Raw genomic sequence first — 12,808 nt, 5'->3', positions numbered from 1 at the left:
CTATGCTATAATATAGATGCATTTCGTGAAAAATATGATTTTAGCCATGGGCTGTGACATTGGTACAGCTTGATTCATAGAACAGGAAAGCTATGGTCAAAAGCATCTCCAGTACTGCAATGACTGAGTTAGTCTAAATGTAGATACTATACTTGAAGAACTACAGTGTTTCAGTTGGGTTTCATCTAAAGCTAATAAAGATAAATTCAGGAAGATCTTCAAACTTCTAACAAATTTCAGAAAGAAACAGCTTGTAGTTATTTTAAGCTCTTAGGTTTTCAGAACAATATCTCTCATTATGGGGGTCCTTGGTGCTCTCTGAGCTTGGTGGTTTTCTTGCAGATATTTCATTACCAAACTAGGTAATTGATTGATAATGAAACATCTGCAAGAAAATCACCAAGCTCAGAGAGCACCAAGGACCCCACAGTTCAACTCTGAGCTATTAATATTCTCTTCTATCAATCTCTCATGACTATGATCTAATTATATAGAGATGAGTATAGAAATGATTTCCCTTGAGTATTAAACCAGTAAAGAGTTATATATGAATTAAACAACATTGTATAATTAGGCCAAAACTGACATGATGGTCAAGAACACTTAGGTCACTTTCTAGCTGTCTTCTAGATTTTTTTCATCCACATCTGACAGCCTTTAAGTAATATGTGTTTTTAAGGAAACTTGTGTTGTGTATAAATGGCTGTGGTATAGACACAAAATTAATCTAGGAATTTATCATCTACATCAGGGGTATCAAACTCAAGGCCCAGGGGCCAGATGTGGCCCATGAAGTGTTTCAATCTGGCCCACAGGGCTACCCTGGAAACAGTGAAGGACCAGCCTGCAGTGCCACTGCCAGTGAAAATGGAGCTTGGGTGGCTGCGATGGCCTCCTGCAACCCTCTGCCAGGGGAAACGAAGTTCGATAGGGCTGCATGCAGCCCTCCCAAGCTCCTTTTTCCCTGGCAGAAAATTGCAGGAGGCTGTTACAGCCACCTAAGCTCCATTTTCTCTGGCAGAGCACTTGGTCCACTACATGAGTAGTGCCCCCTACATGAGTGAAGTCAAGTTAGCCACGCCCCCCTGGCCATGCCTATCCAGCCCCCAAGGTTAAACACAACCCTCAGGTGGCCCTCAATGAAATTGAGTTTGACTTTCAAGGTCTTGTCCCAGTGTTTGGGGACTGTGTGGGTCTGGAGGGGAGGAACAGGCTTAGGCTCAATTCAGGCAAGCTTGCATGTCTGTGGATGTGTGGACTTCCGGGATCTGGAGTGATTCCATATGTGGCTCTAAACAGGATTGCACTGGTACATAATTATGGGGGCTTCTTGGATTTACAGCTTCTGCTTGAACAGCTGGTGGCAGTTTTAGCCAAGAAGGCTTTTGTACAGGTTCATTTAGTGTACCTGTTGCATCCATATTGGGCTGACAGGCTCTTAAAACAGTCACTTCTATTTTAATCACCTCTGGACTGGAATCATGGAATCATAGACTCAGGAACCTGTTATAGACTCATAGACCAGTCGTGGGTTGCCCCCCCAGTTAGGACTGGTTCGCAAGAACCTGTAGTAAAACTGGCAGGGGGCTCCGCCCACGGACTCAGACGTCATCAGGAAGCTTCTGCATGGCCCCGTTGCAAACCATTAGTAAAAGTAAGTAGAACCCACCTCTGTCATAGACTCAAAAATTCATAGAATCATAGGTCTGGATGGGGTCTTAGAGGTATTCTAAAGCAACCCCCTGACCAAGGCAGCAGTCCTCGTTATTGCAATATGCTCTACAAGTGGCTCCCCTTGAAGGTCTCTTGGAAGGTATAGCTGATCCAGAAATTATTTGTTTATTACATTTGTTTGCCACTCATCTTGCTGTAAGGTGACTCTGGACTAGCGCTGGAATACCTCTGCTTCAGAAACTGTATTGGTAGCCAGCAGCCTTCTGGGTGCAATTCAAGATCCTGGCTATCATTCATAAAGCCCTTCATTGCATTGGCCTTGGTTATTTGAGGTAGCGTTTATCCCTTCTGTCCATCCCTTCTGTCCTCCCAGAGTTAGCTTGCTCCAGATCCTATAAATTCTCCAGTGTCATCTGCCAATTCTCCAGTGTCATCTGTTGGGACGTCATGACCTTCTCCATCGTGATGTCTGCTCTGAAACAACCTCTCTCCTGAAATTTGCTTGGCCCTCCAGGCTTCCCTTATTTAAATAAACCGTCAAGGCCTCAACAGTGTTTAGGTTAGAATGAGCAATTGGCCCACCACATGATGTCTTGGTCTTTAGTTGGAATGTTCTTTCCAGACTCTTCTTTTAAACAAAAGTGTTGCATTTGTAAAATTGTAAATTGGAGTGGATACCAGATTTGGAGCAGATTTGTCAGGTCTATTATAATAGATCCCAACAAACTACAGAGAAGAAGTCTTGTCTATGATTCTTCCAAAAATCCACATAGACAAGATCACAATATGGTTGTGAGAAATGAAGATATACAGGAATAGCTTCAATAAACTCCACAGAAAGGTAGTATTGTGAAAACAGCTCGCCATGTGACAGGGTGAGTTTACTTTCAAGTGGTTGGATTAGGTGACCTAAGTGGTATTTCCAAATCCATCTCAAAGGGGCATTTTCAAAGCATGACTGGATTTTGTTTTTCCTTGAAGATGTTTCACTTCTCATTCAAGAAGCTTCTTCAGTTCTGAACTGAACAGTTCATGAACTGAAGAAGCTTCTTGAATGAGAAATGAAATGCCTTCAAGGAAAAACAAAGTTCAGTCATCTTTTGAAAAAGCACCTTTGGGACAACCATTATGTCTCCATGACTGAGAATCTCCACAGACTTCTGATTCTATGATTCTATACAAATGTAAGTTTTAAAAGCCATCCTTGGAGAAACTTAATATAATATAACAACAGAGTTGGAAGGGACCTTGGAGGCCTTCTAGTCCAACCCCCTGCCCAGGCAGGAAACCCTACACCATCTCAGTCAGATGGTTATCCAACATTTTCTTAAAAATTTCCAGTGTTGGAACATTCACAATTTCCGCAGGCAAGTCTTATGTTTGGGAACTCTGCATTTAAAAAGAGTTCTTTAGTGAATTTAACTAACTATTCTACAGTCAGGAAATGCTCCATGTCTTGGGAAAAGTTATGAAAAAAAAAATGATGCATTTTAAACAGGTTTTCCCCCCCCTCAAAAAAAAAATCCATTAAAAACCCAAAGAACTGCCCTGCTAATGGGGACAACAAAGCAGACCAGATTCTGATATGCAGATTTCTAGCATTTACCATCCATATTTGCCCTTGCTATTCTGTGAATTATCTTGTTTCCACTGAGGTTAATAAGTTTGCTATGCAAACATCGGTAGTGTAATTGATAGTTTTCAATGATTCGTTATTCTCCAAGGATGAGAAGTATACATGAAATAATATTTGTAACATATGCAATAAAGTATTTTTTTTCTTTTATTGACCTTTTTATTAACATCGGCTGGCAATCAAAACATGCAGTAACGAAGAAAATACAGGCAGATGGGTATTAATATTTGTAAAATAGAAGTACGCTGCAGACTAATTAAAATGAGCTGAACTACACCAAGCACAAACAACATTGGGAAGGTAGAGAAGTTTTATGAAAAATTCATAAATTTCATAACTGCTTCTTGATTTTGATCCAGCAATGTGAAGAACAACAGAAGGCTGTATGCTCATGTTTGTGTGCCCTTTGTGAAAAATATAAAGATCCGTGGAAAATGGGACACTTGAGATGGATCTTGCAAACTTTAACCTATAACTTGTGTTTTCATGACTCAGAGCAGACCATTTTTGGCTGCCCCAGGTTATACGTGGAGGGCATCGCATTTATAATAGACACAGTGAAAGCTTGTCATTTGTCATGCAATCTGGTCTTCTTAGTGCTAACGGATCTATTTTACATTTATTTAAATCCAGATCCAGCAAAATCTTTCATAATTTATTCCATGCATGAGTTAAATAACCAGGATTTTGGTTGGTTGGTTCGTATTTCTAGTCTTGCTGAAATAAAGTGATTGTCTGTTTGCTATTGTTTCGATGCTCTTCTGGGTGAATTTTCAAGGAGTTAATCAGTTTTAAGTACGAACAAAAACTCTATTTTATGAATTAGGAATAAACTAAGTGGCAACATTAAATTGTCATTCATCAATATCCTCAAATTTAGCAACCGGAAGCATTGGTTGAGAAATGTAACTGGTTTTTACTATATTACTAGAAAGAATGTCTTCATGACAGGAAGCCATGGGGCCGAAATGCCTCATGTGCCTAGATCTCTGAATCTGAACACTATTGAGAAGTTAACTGCTCGGCAGTTCAAAACCCGAGAGCATGAGCCATGTGACAGAATGAGCTCCTTCCCACCTAGCAGTTGAAAGCATGCAAATGCAAGTAGATAAATAGGTACCCACTTTTCCCACTTCGGTGGGAAAAATAACAGGGACATGAAAGGAGTCTGTTCTGGCATCCCCTGGACAATGGTGATATCATTGGAGAATCCTTTCAACCCAGAAGCGCCTTAGGAGGTGCTTCCGATATAAATATAGTAGTAATATGACCAGACAATGACAATGAGAACTATATGAAAATTTCTTTGAAATGTGGGGGTATAACTGGGCTTAGACTTTGGGATTCAAATCTAAGAAACTGAAATCTAGGTGGGGGAAGAACATCCAAAGGCTCACAAATGGTGAGAGGACTGTCTGATAAGACTACCATTAAGTTTTAATTATTTTTATTTTATTCAATTTGAGAACTTTCCTATTCCAGACTGTTTTGAGGCAGCTCACCATAGAATCAAAATAAGATTAAAAAAAAATAATACAAAATAGGTAAGCAAGATGGGATATTCAGCTATTTGACATACAAACATGTCCCAAACGCATCTGACGTGGGGCTCCATCCCCTTAGCTCAAGTCCTAAAAGACCAATCAGATCCTTAAGGCCAGGGGTCGGCAACCTTAAACACTCTAAGATCCACAAAAGCCCTAACCAGAAGCCCCCTGTTCAATTCTGGAGCTGACCGGAAGTCCAATTCTCCCACCATAGAGTCTCCTCCTTTTCCTTCTACCTGTCCTAACTGAAAGCCCTATCAATTGTGGAGCTGAATGGAAAACCCACCCCTTGCCATAGGGTCTCTTCCTGGCACACCCTGCTTTTCTCTCTCCTAACTGGAAGCTCCTCTCAAAATTGTGGTGCCGACTGGTGATAGGGAGCCTCAGAAGAGGGATGAAAGAACCACATGTGGCTCCAGAGCTATGGGTTGCCGACGCCTGTTTAAAGCCTTCCAGAATGGCATCAGGGTAAAAGGGGTGATATCTGCGTTGCTATGAAGCAGCCTGAAGGTCAAGAGGCTGAATCGGCTCACCAAGGCTTTTTTTTTTTTAAATGTCGAGAACAATTTTATTATTAGAAGCTAGAGAAATAGGTAAGTATCTTTGCACATTTTATTATTTTGTTAATAAAAGATAGCATTCTCTACCATACACTACTACTTTCGAAGTGAAAGCATTTAGCATCAGGCATCAGAGGCAAATTCCATTGTAATCCCATACTTACCACGGTGCTGTGCTTTAAGTGATTTTAAAATACAGACTCTTTTCTTCTCTAATTTAACAGGAACATAAAAGCAGTTGTTAAAAAAAAAAGAATGTTGGATAATGAAGAGAAAAGGTGGCTGAGTGATTCACAAAAGAAGGGAAACAAGATGGCAATTGAAAGGAGAGCTTAGAAAATGACCCCTCTGCAGGCTATGAGAAAGACTTTCCATATTGCTGCATTGTTCTCTACCTATACAGTAATTGCACCATATTTAACAGGCTTGGGTTTTTTTGCTTCCTAGATTCCATTTGTTTACATTGCCCCTCTGCCTACAATGTTATTTTTATGAGAATGAGTAAATTTGCTTGTCTATGCAGAGCAATGTGAAATCTTTCAGCTCCAAAGGACAGCTTTAAATAAGTCTTGCAAAGGACCACCCAGGTATCGTATGGGACAATTATTATTATTATTATTATTATTATTATTATTATTATTATTATTATTATTATTATTATTATTATTATTATTATTATTATTAATTCAATTTTTATACCGCCCTTCTCCCGAAGGACTCAGGGCGGTGTACAGCCAAGGTAAAAAAAACAACGTAATATACAATTTAAAATACGAATTAAAAAACTTATTACATAATTGGCCTAAAACTTTGGAACATAAAAACTAAAACCCATTAAAAATTAATAGTAAAAATTTAAAACCAATAAAATTTAAGCCAGCCCCGCGCGAATAAATAAATGTGTTTTCAATTCGCGGTGGAAGGTCCGAAGGTCAGGTATTTGGCGTAAGCCCGGGGGAAGCTCGTTCCAGAGGGTAGGAGTCCCCACAGAGAAGGATCTTCCCCTGGGGGCCGCCAGCCTACATTGCTTGGCGGACGGCACCCTGAGAAGTCCCTCTCTGTGTGAGCGTACGGGTCGGTGGGAGGCATGAGGTAACAGCAGGTGGTCCCGTAAGTACCCAGGCCCTAAGCCATGGAGCGCTTTAAAGGTAGTAACCAAAACCTTAAAGTGCACCCGAAAGACCACAGGTAGCCAGTGCAGTCTGCGCAGGAGTGGTGTTAGGTGGGAGCTACGTGAAGCTCCCTCTATCACCCGCGCAGCTGCATTCTGGACTAACTGAAGCCTCCGGGTGCACCTCAAGGGGAGCCCCATGTAGAGAGCATTACAATAATTGCATAGGTGCACCAAAACGTCCTCAGAGTAAGTTAGCAAAACAGTTAGTTTTTTTTTTCCATTTGCAGCAAAAGGTTTACCTTCCTTCACCTTTCTGGAAGTGCTTTCTGGAATCAAAATTAAACTGACTGATGTCTGTCTTTCTCCTTCAACCACATCAAATACGGTTTCTGCTCTGTGGATTTCCATTGTTTAATCTGCAACCTTAATGTATTTGGTTAGAATAGGTCTGCTGTGTAGTAGTGTTTTCATAGATTCTTTGGTTAATACTGGCTAATTTTGAGTCAGTGGCTATATTGGGAGATCAAATGAGACCATGATTTCACCTTCACCTATTTGTCAGGTCTCAGATTCCTTAGGGCAGTGATGGCTAACCTTTTCCAGACCAAGTGCCCAAAGCATGCACGTGTGCACCTGAATGTGTGTGAATGCGTGTGATCATCCTCGACCCCCCAAAATGCAATGTGTGTGTGACCCCTGCACATGTGCCCACTCCCATGCATGTGCATGCGGCCACCCACACACACCCCACCCCCTGCACATGCATGCGTGGCCCTCACACACCCCTCACCCCCCACGCATACATGGCAGAGACCTGACAACCAGCTGGCCAGTGGGAAGCACACAAACATGTGTGGTGGAGTTGAACTGGGGTGAAAGCTTGCGTGCCCACCAGTGGTGGGTTTCTACTGATCCTCCCCGGTTTGGGAGAGCCTGTAGCGGAAATGTTGATGTGAGAGCGAACCGGTTTGCTCCGACCGTCAGCTGGGCCCTCCTGCCTGCCCCTGCTCTATACCTACCTTTATTCCTTCGTTTTTACCCCAGCTGAAAGGCGTGGCAGAGCAGATATCCATGCCTCAGCTGTGCAGCAATTCAATGCGCGTGCACAAAGTGAACTAGTGGTAACGCCGGTTAGAACTCACCATTGGTGCCCACCACTGGTGCCCACAGAGATGGGGCTGCATGCCATGTGTGGCACGTGTGCCATAGGTTCACCATCATGGCATTAGGGGCAGTGTAATGGAGGCTTGATGGAGTATTTGCACCTTTCTAGGAGGCGTCCAAGCTTTTTTGCCAACTCTTTAGTGATGTGGTCGGTTGGACTCCCAGGTAATGATGCAATTGGACAGAGAAGTATGTCTGGCTTGTGTGTTTTGGAACATCCATAGAACCATGGGAAGACAAGTTCACTGCTTTTCAGCTTCTACTCTTTTTCTTTAGTGTGTGACCTTTCTTGGGAAGGTTTCTGAGAATTCTCTTGATCTGGTTGTCTTGTTTCTATATTGGATTGGTATTCACTAGGACAGGGGTCTCCAACCTTGGCAACTTTAAGCCTGGCAGACTTCAACTCCCAGAATTCCCCTAGGAGTTGAAGTAGACCTGGAGGCTGACGTTCACAGCAAATACGATTTTTGTTTGTTTCCCATTCAATTCCTGTTCCATTTGCTGTCCACTTTCCATGAACATGCATTGCCATGAGTTTAACCCTGTCCATAGGATTCTTCTTGTTCTCCTTCCTCTTTCTAACTTTATTGAGTTTCAAAGAAGTTACAATACAAAAGAACAAAAAAAATCAGAAGAAGAAAGGGGAGGTGATGGGGGAAAAAACAAAATTGGGGTGCAGAAAAAGAAGGGGGGAAAAGCTATAGAAAAGAGAATCTTCCAACTTTCTTCAGCACAGATGCAGGCATCAGACACAATGAGCCTTTAACCTGGAATAAACTATAGCACACAGTGCAGTTTACTTCTGCAATTGTAAACAGTTGTAGTTGTCAAATCCCAAGGTTACAATTTCATTATCAAGCAAATAGTTCAAATGGTTTTCAAAATGTAAGCTTTTTTTTTAAAGGGAAAACGAAGCTAGGCATTGTATTTTCTTTAATAAAAGCAGTCAATTTCACCATCTCTGCCAGCTACATTAACTGCACATTCCATTCTTCCATTGTAGGAATTTCTGAATCTTTCCACCTCTGCACATAAATAAGTCTCACTAGTGTTATCATATACTGTATAAGAACAATGCTCCATTTTTTTCCAGTCTTTATCCAGCAGACCTAGAAGAAAATCTCTTGTTTCAGTTGTACACTTAATATGAGAATTCTCTAAAATAAATTATATAGCTGATCCCAGTAGTTCTTAGTTTTCTTGCATGTCCCCCAAATATGGTAAAAAGTATCTTCAGACTGATTTCATTTTCAACACGTTTGACACATGTTATATATCTTTGACAATTTATTAGGTGTTACTGATGATAGTTCTCTTTCAAGTTATAATTCAATCTTTTAAAGTCCAATCTTTTACTCAACATATTCTCTCATTGATCAAGCATTACATTTGGCTAATACTGTCAGGGTTCCAAATAACAGCCCAGATTAAATCAAAACACCAAGGCCAAAGGCTTCCTCAAAGTATAGATTTATTAGGCATGTCAATGACTACTTCAGCTTCAACTGCCATAATACACGAGCACACAAAAGTTACAAACTTAAGGTAAACTGCACCAAACTCGATTGCAGAAAATATGACTTCAGCAACAGTGGTCAGTGCCTGGAATGCACTACCTAACTCTGTGGTTTCATCCCCAAACCCTCAAAATTTTAACCTTAGACTGTCTACTGTTGACCTCACCCCATTCCTAAGAGGACTGTAAGGGGCATGCATAAGAGCACCAGCGTGCCTACCGTCCCTGTCCAAATGTTTCTTCTATTTGTACCTATTTTATGTATCCAATCCATGTTTATAGTTATTACCTAATACGTTCTTGACAAATGAATGAATGAATAAATAAATAAATAATATCATATTGGCACAGCTGGTGAAAACGCAACTCTGAATCTCCCCAGGTTTTCCCCACCCAATTCAAAATCCAAAATTCTTCCCCCTCCCTTAAATACAACCATCACATTCCCCTATCAGGTCATAGTTCCAAACCCAGATGACTCCCATCTAAGCCCCACCAGGTGCTGGTGAGAGTATCCTTGGTTCCCTGATGAAAAAATGTTATTTTGGTTACATATTTCCATGGCAACCCTGAAGATGTTCCAAGATGGCTCCAGGGTTGATAGTATCCAAAAGTTTTGCTCATTTAATCATACAGCCTTTAACATATTCATCTTCCATATTCATTTTTTTTTCTTCCTGATTTGCTTCAGAGAAGCACGTGAGTATAGTTGCTGCTTTGAGGAGGAATTGGGGGTGGGAAACTGCCTGCATTTCTTTCTCATTTTCACAACCCGCGCGCCTAACGGCACGTGAATCTAATCTAATCACTATAAATCAAAAATAGCAATAATATATTCAGGGTTGGTCCACTTGAGATTGTGATTTGTGAGATGTCGGAGAGCTGTCTTGTTGAGACTGTTTGGGATGAGTTCGACCCTGTGGCTCCCGAGGACATGGACAGGTTACTGGGGAGGTTGAATGCCACCACATGTTTACTGGACCCATGCCCCTCCTGGTTGGTACTGGCCATGCAGGAGGTGACACGAAGCTGGCTCCAGGGAATTACGAATGTTTCTTTGTTGGAGGGGATCTTTCCAGCCACCTTGAAAGAGGCGGTGGTGAGACCTCTCCTCAAGAAACCTTCCCTGGACCCAGCTGTATTAGGTAATTATCGTCCGATCTCCAACCTTCGTTTTGTGGCGAAGGTTGTAGAGAGTGCGGTGGCATGTCAATTACCCCGGTACCTGGATGAAACTGTCTATCTAGACCCGTTCCAGTCCGGCTTTCAGCCCGGATACAGCACTGAGACGGCTTTGGTCGCATTGGTTGATGATCTCTGGAGGGCCAGGGATATGGGTTATTCCTCTGCCTTGGTCCTATTAGACCTCTCAGCGGCTTTTGGTACCATCGACCATGGTATCTTGCTGCACCGGTTGGAGGGATTGGGAGTGGGAGGCACCGTTTATCGGTGGTTCTCCTCCTATCTCTCTGATCGGTCGCAGTCGGTGTTGACGGGAGGGCAGAGGTCGACCCCGAGGCGCCTCACTTGTGGGGTACCGCAGGGGTCGATTCTCTCGCCCCTCCTGTTCAACATCTATATGAAGCCGCTGGGTGAGATCATCAGTGGTTTCGGTGTGAGGTACCAACTGTACACTGATGATACTCAGCTGTACTTTTCCACACCAGGCCACCCCAACGAAGCTATCAAAGTACTGTCCCGGTGTCTGGAGGCCGTACGGGTCTGGATGGGGAGAAACAGGCTCAAGATTAATCCCTCCAAGACAGAGTGGTTGTGGATGCCGGCACCCCGGTACAGTCAGCTGCAGCCGCGGCTGACTGTTGGGGGCAAGTCATTGGCCCCAATGGAGAGGGTGCGCAACTTGGGCGTTCTCCTGGATGGACGGCTGTCTTTTGAAGACCATTTGACGGCCATCTCCAGGAGAGCTTTTTACCAGGTTCGCCAGTTGCGCCCCTTTCTAGACCGGGATGCCCTATGCACGGTCACTCATGCTCTCGTGACATCTCATCTGGGTTACTGCAATGCTCTCTACATGGGGCTCCCCTTGAAGAGCACCTGGAGGCTCCAGTTGGTCCAGAATGCAGCTGCACGGGTGATAGAGGGAGCCCCTCATGGCTCCCATGTGACACCTCTCCTGCGCAGACTGCACTGGCTACCTGTGGCCTTTTGGGTGTGCTTCAAGGTTTTGGTAACTATCTTCAAAGCGCTCCATGGCATAGGGCCGGGTTACCTACGGGACCGTCTGCTGCCACCGATTGCCTCCCACCGACCCGTGCGCTCTCACAGGGAGGGACTCCTCAGGGTGCCATCAGCCAGGCAATGCCGACTGGTGACACCCAGGGGAAGGGCCTTTTCTGTGGGGGCTCCCACCCTCTGGAATGAACTTCCTCCAGGACTTCGCCAATTTCCTGACCTTCGAACCTTTCGCCGCGAGCTTAAGACACATATATTTATTTGCGCAGGACTGGACTAGAATTTTAAATTTTAAATTTGGTTTTAACGGGTTTTATTATTTTTATCGCAATTTTCTAATATTCGGCCTTATTTAATAAGTTTTTTAATTGGTGTTTTATTTTGTATTTATATGTATGTTTTTATTAGGCTGTAAACCGCCCTGAGTCCCCCAGGAGATAGGGCGGTATAAAAATGCGATTAAATACATAAATAAATAAATAAATAAATAAATAAATAAATAAATAAATAAATAAATAAATAAATAAATAAATAAATAAATAAATAAATAAATAAATATTCTATTCAAAATGACTGGCTTAGTTCAGTGCAATACTTGTTTTGCAGCTGTCTTTCGCAGTACTCTTTTCAAATTTGGGTACTGTCCTCTTTGTAAACAAATTAGCAGTCTACGTGGACAGATTACATATCTAGAATTTCTAATCTATGCTCTCCAAGCAGAAATTAGGTGCCCAATTCAGCCATTCCAGCTGCTGTGCCATCAGCCCCCTCTACCACAAAGATCCTGCAGGAAAAGGGCAGTATGGACAACCGTGGGATCTGGCAGGGTGAGAGCTGTGAACCATAAACACAAAGCTTTTACAGTGTCCCAGTATAACAGATATAGTGCCCTTGCTGACCTTAATAGGAACACTAAAGTGACAGATCAAGGTAGTTATGATACTGATAACTCAAACAATCAAGGGATTATGGTCCGAGATGAAGAATTTACTTTGGAAAAGTGTGAACCTACTTTGGAAAAGTGTGTATCAAGTATTACAGATCGGTCACACAAGAAGAGCACGGTATCCAAAAAGAGAAGCCACCTTCTGATTGGTGATTCAATTGTAAGGGATGTAAATTTAGGAAAGGATATGGAGGTTTTGAAAGAGGTCAGGTGTCTACCTGGTGCTACTGCCAGCAGAGACAAGAGGCGTATTCTTAAGATAGTCAAGAATGTCAGTAAGGATTCTGATGTTGATGCTATTATACATCTTGGCACAAATGATTTGTCCCAAAAGGATGTACTTTCTGTGCAGAATGATTTCCAGAGCTTGGGGTATGAACTTAATAGCATAGGTTGTAGGCTTATCTTTTCAGAGGTTTTACCAGTACATAAGGAACAAAAAGGTAAAGGCCAGCGTG

Source organism: Ahaetulla prasina, chromosome 1, assembly GCF_028640845.1.
Source record: "Ahaetulla prasina isolate Xishuangbanna chromosome 1, ASM2864084v1, whole genome shotgun sequence".
Lineage (NCBI taxonomy): Eukaryota > Metazoa > Chordata > Lepidosauria > Squamata > Colubridae > Ahaetulla > Ahaetulla prasina.
This window is presented reverse-complemented; position numbering follows the sequence as displayed.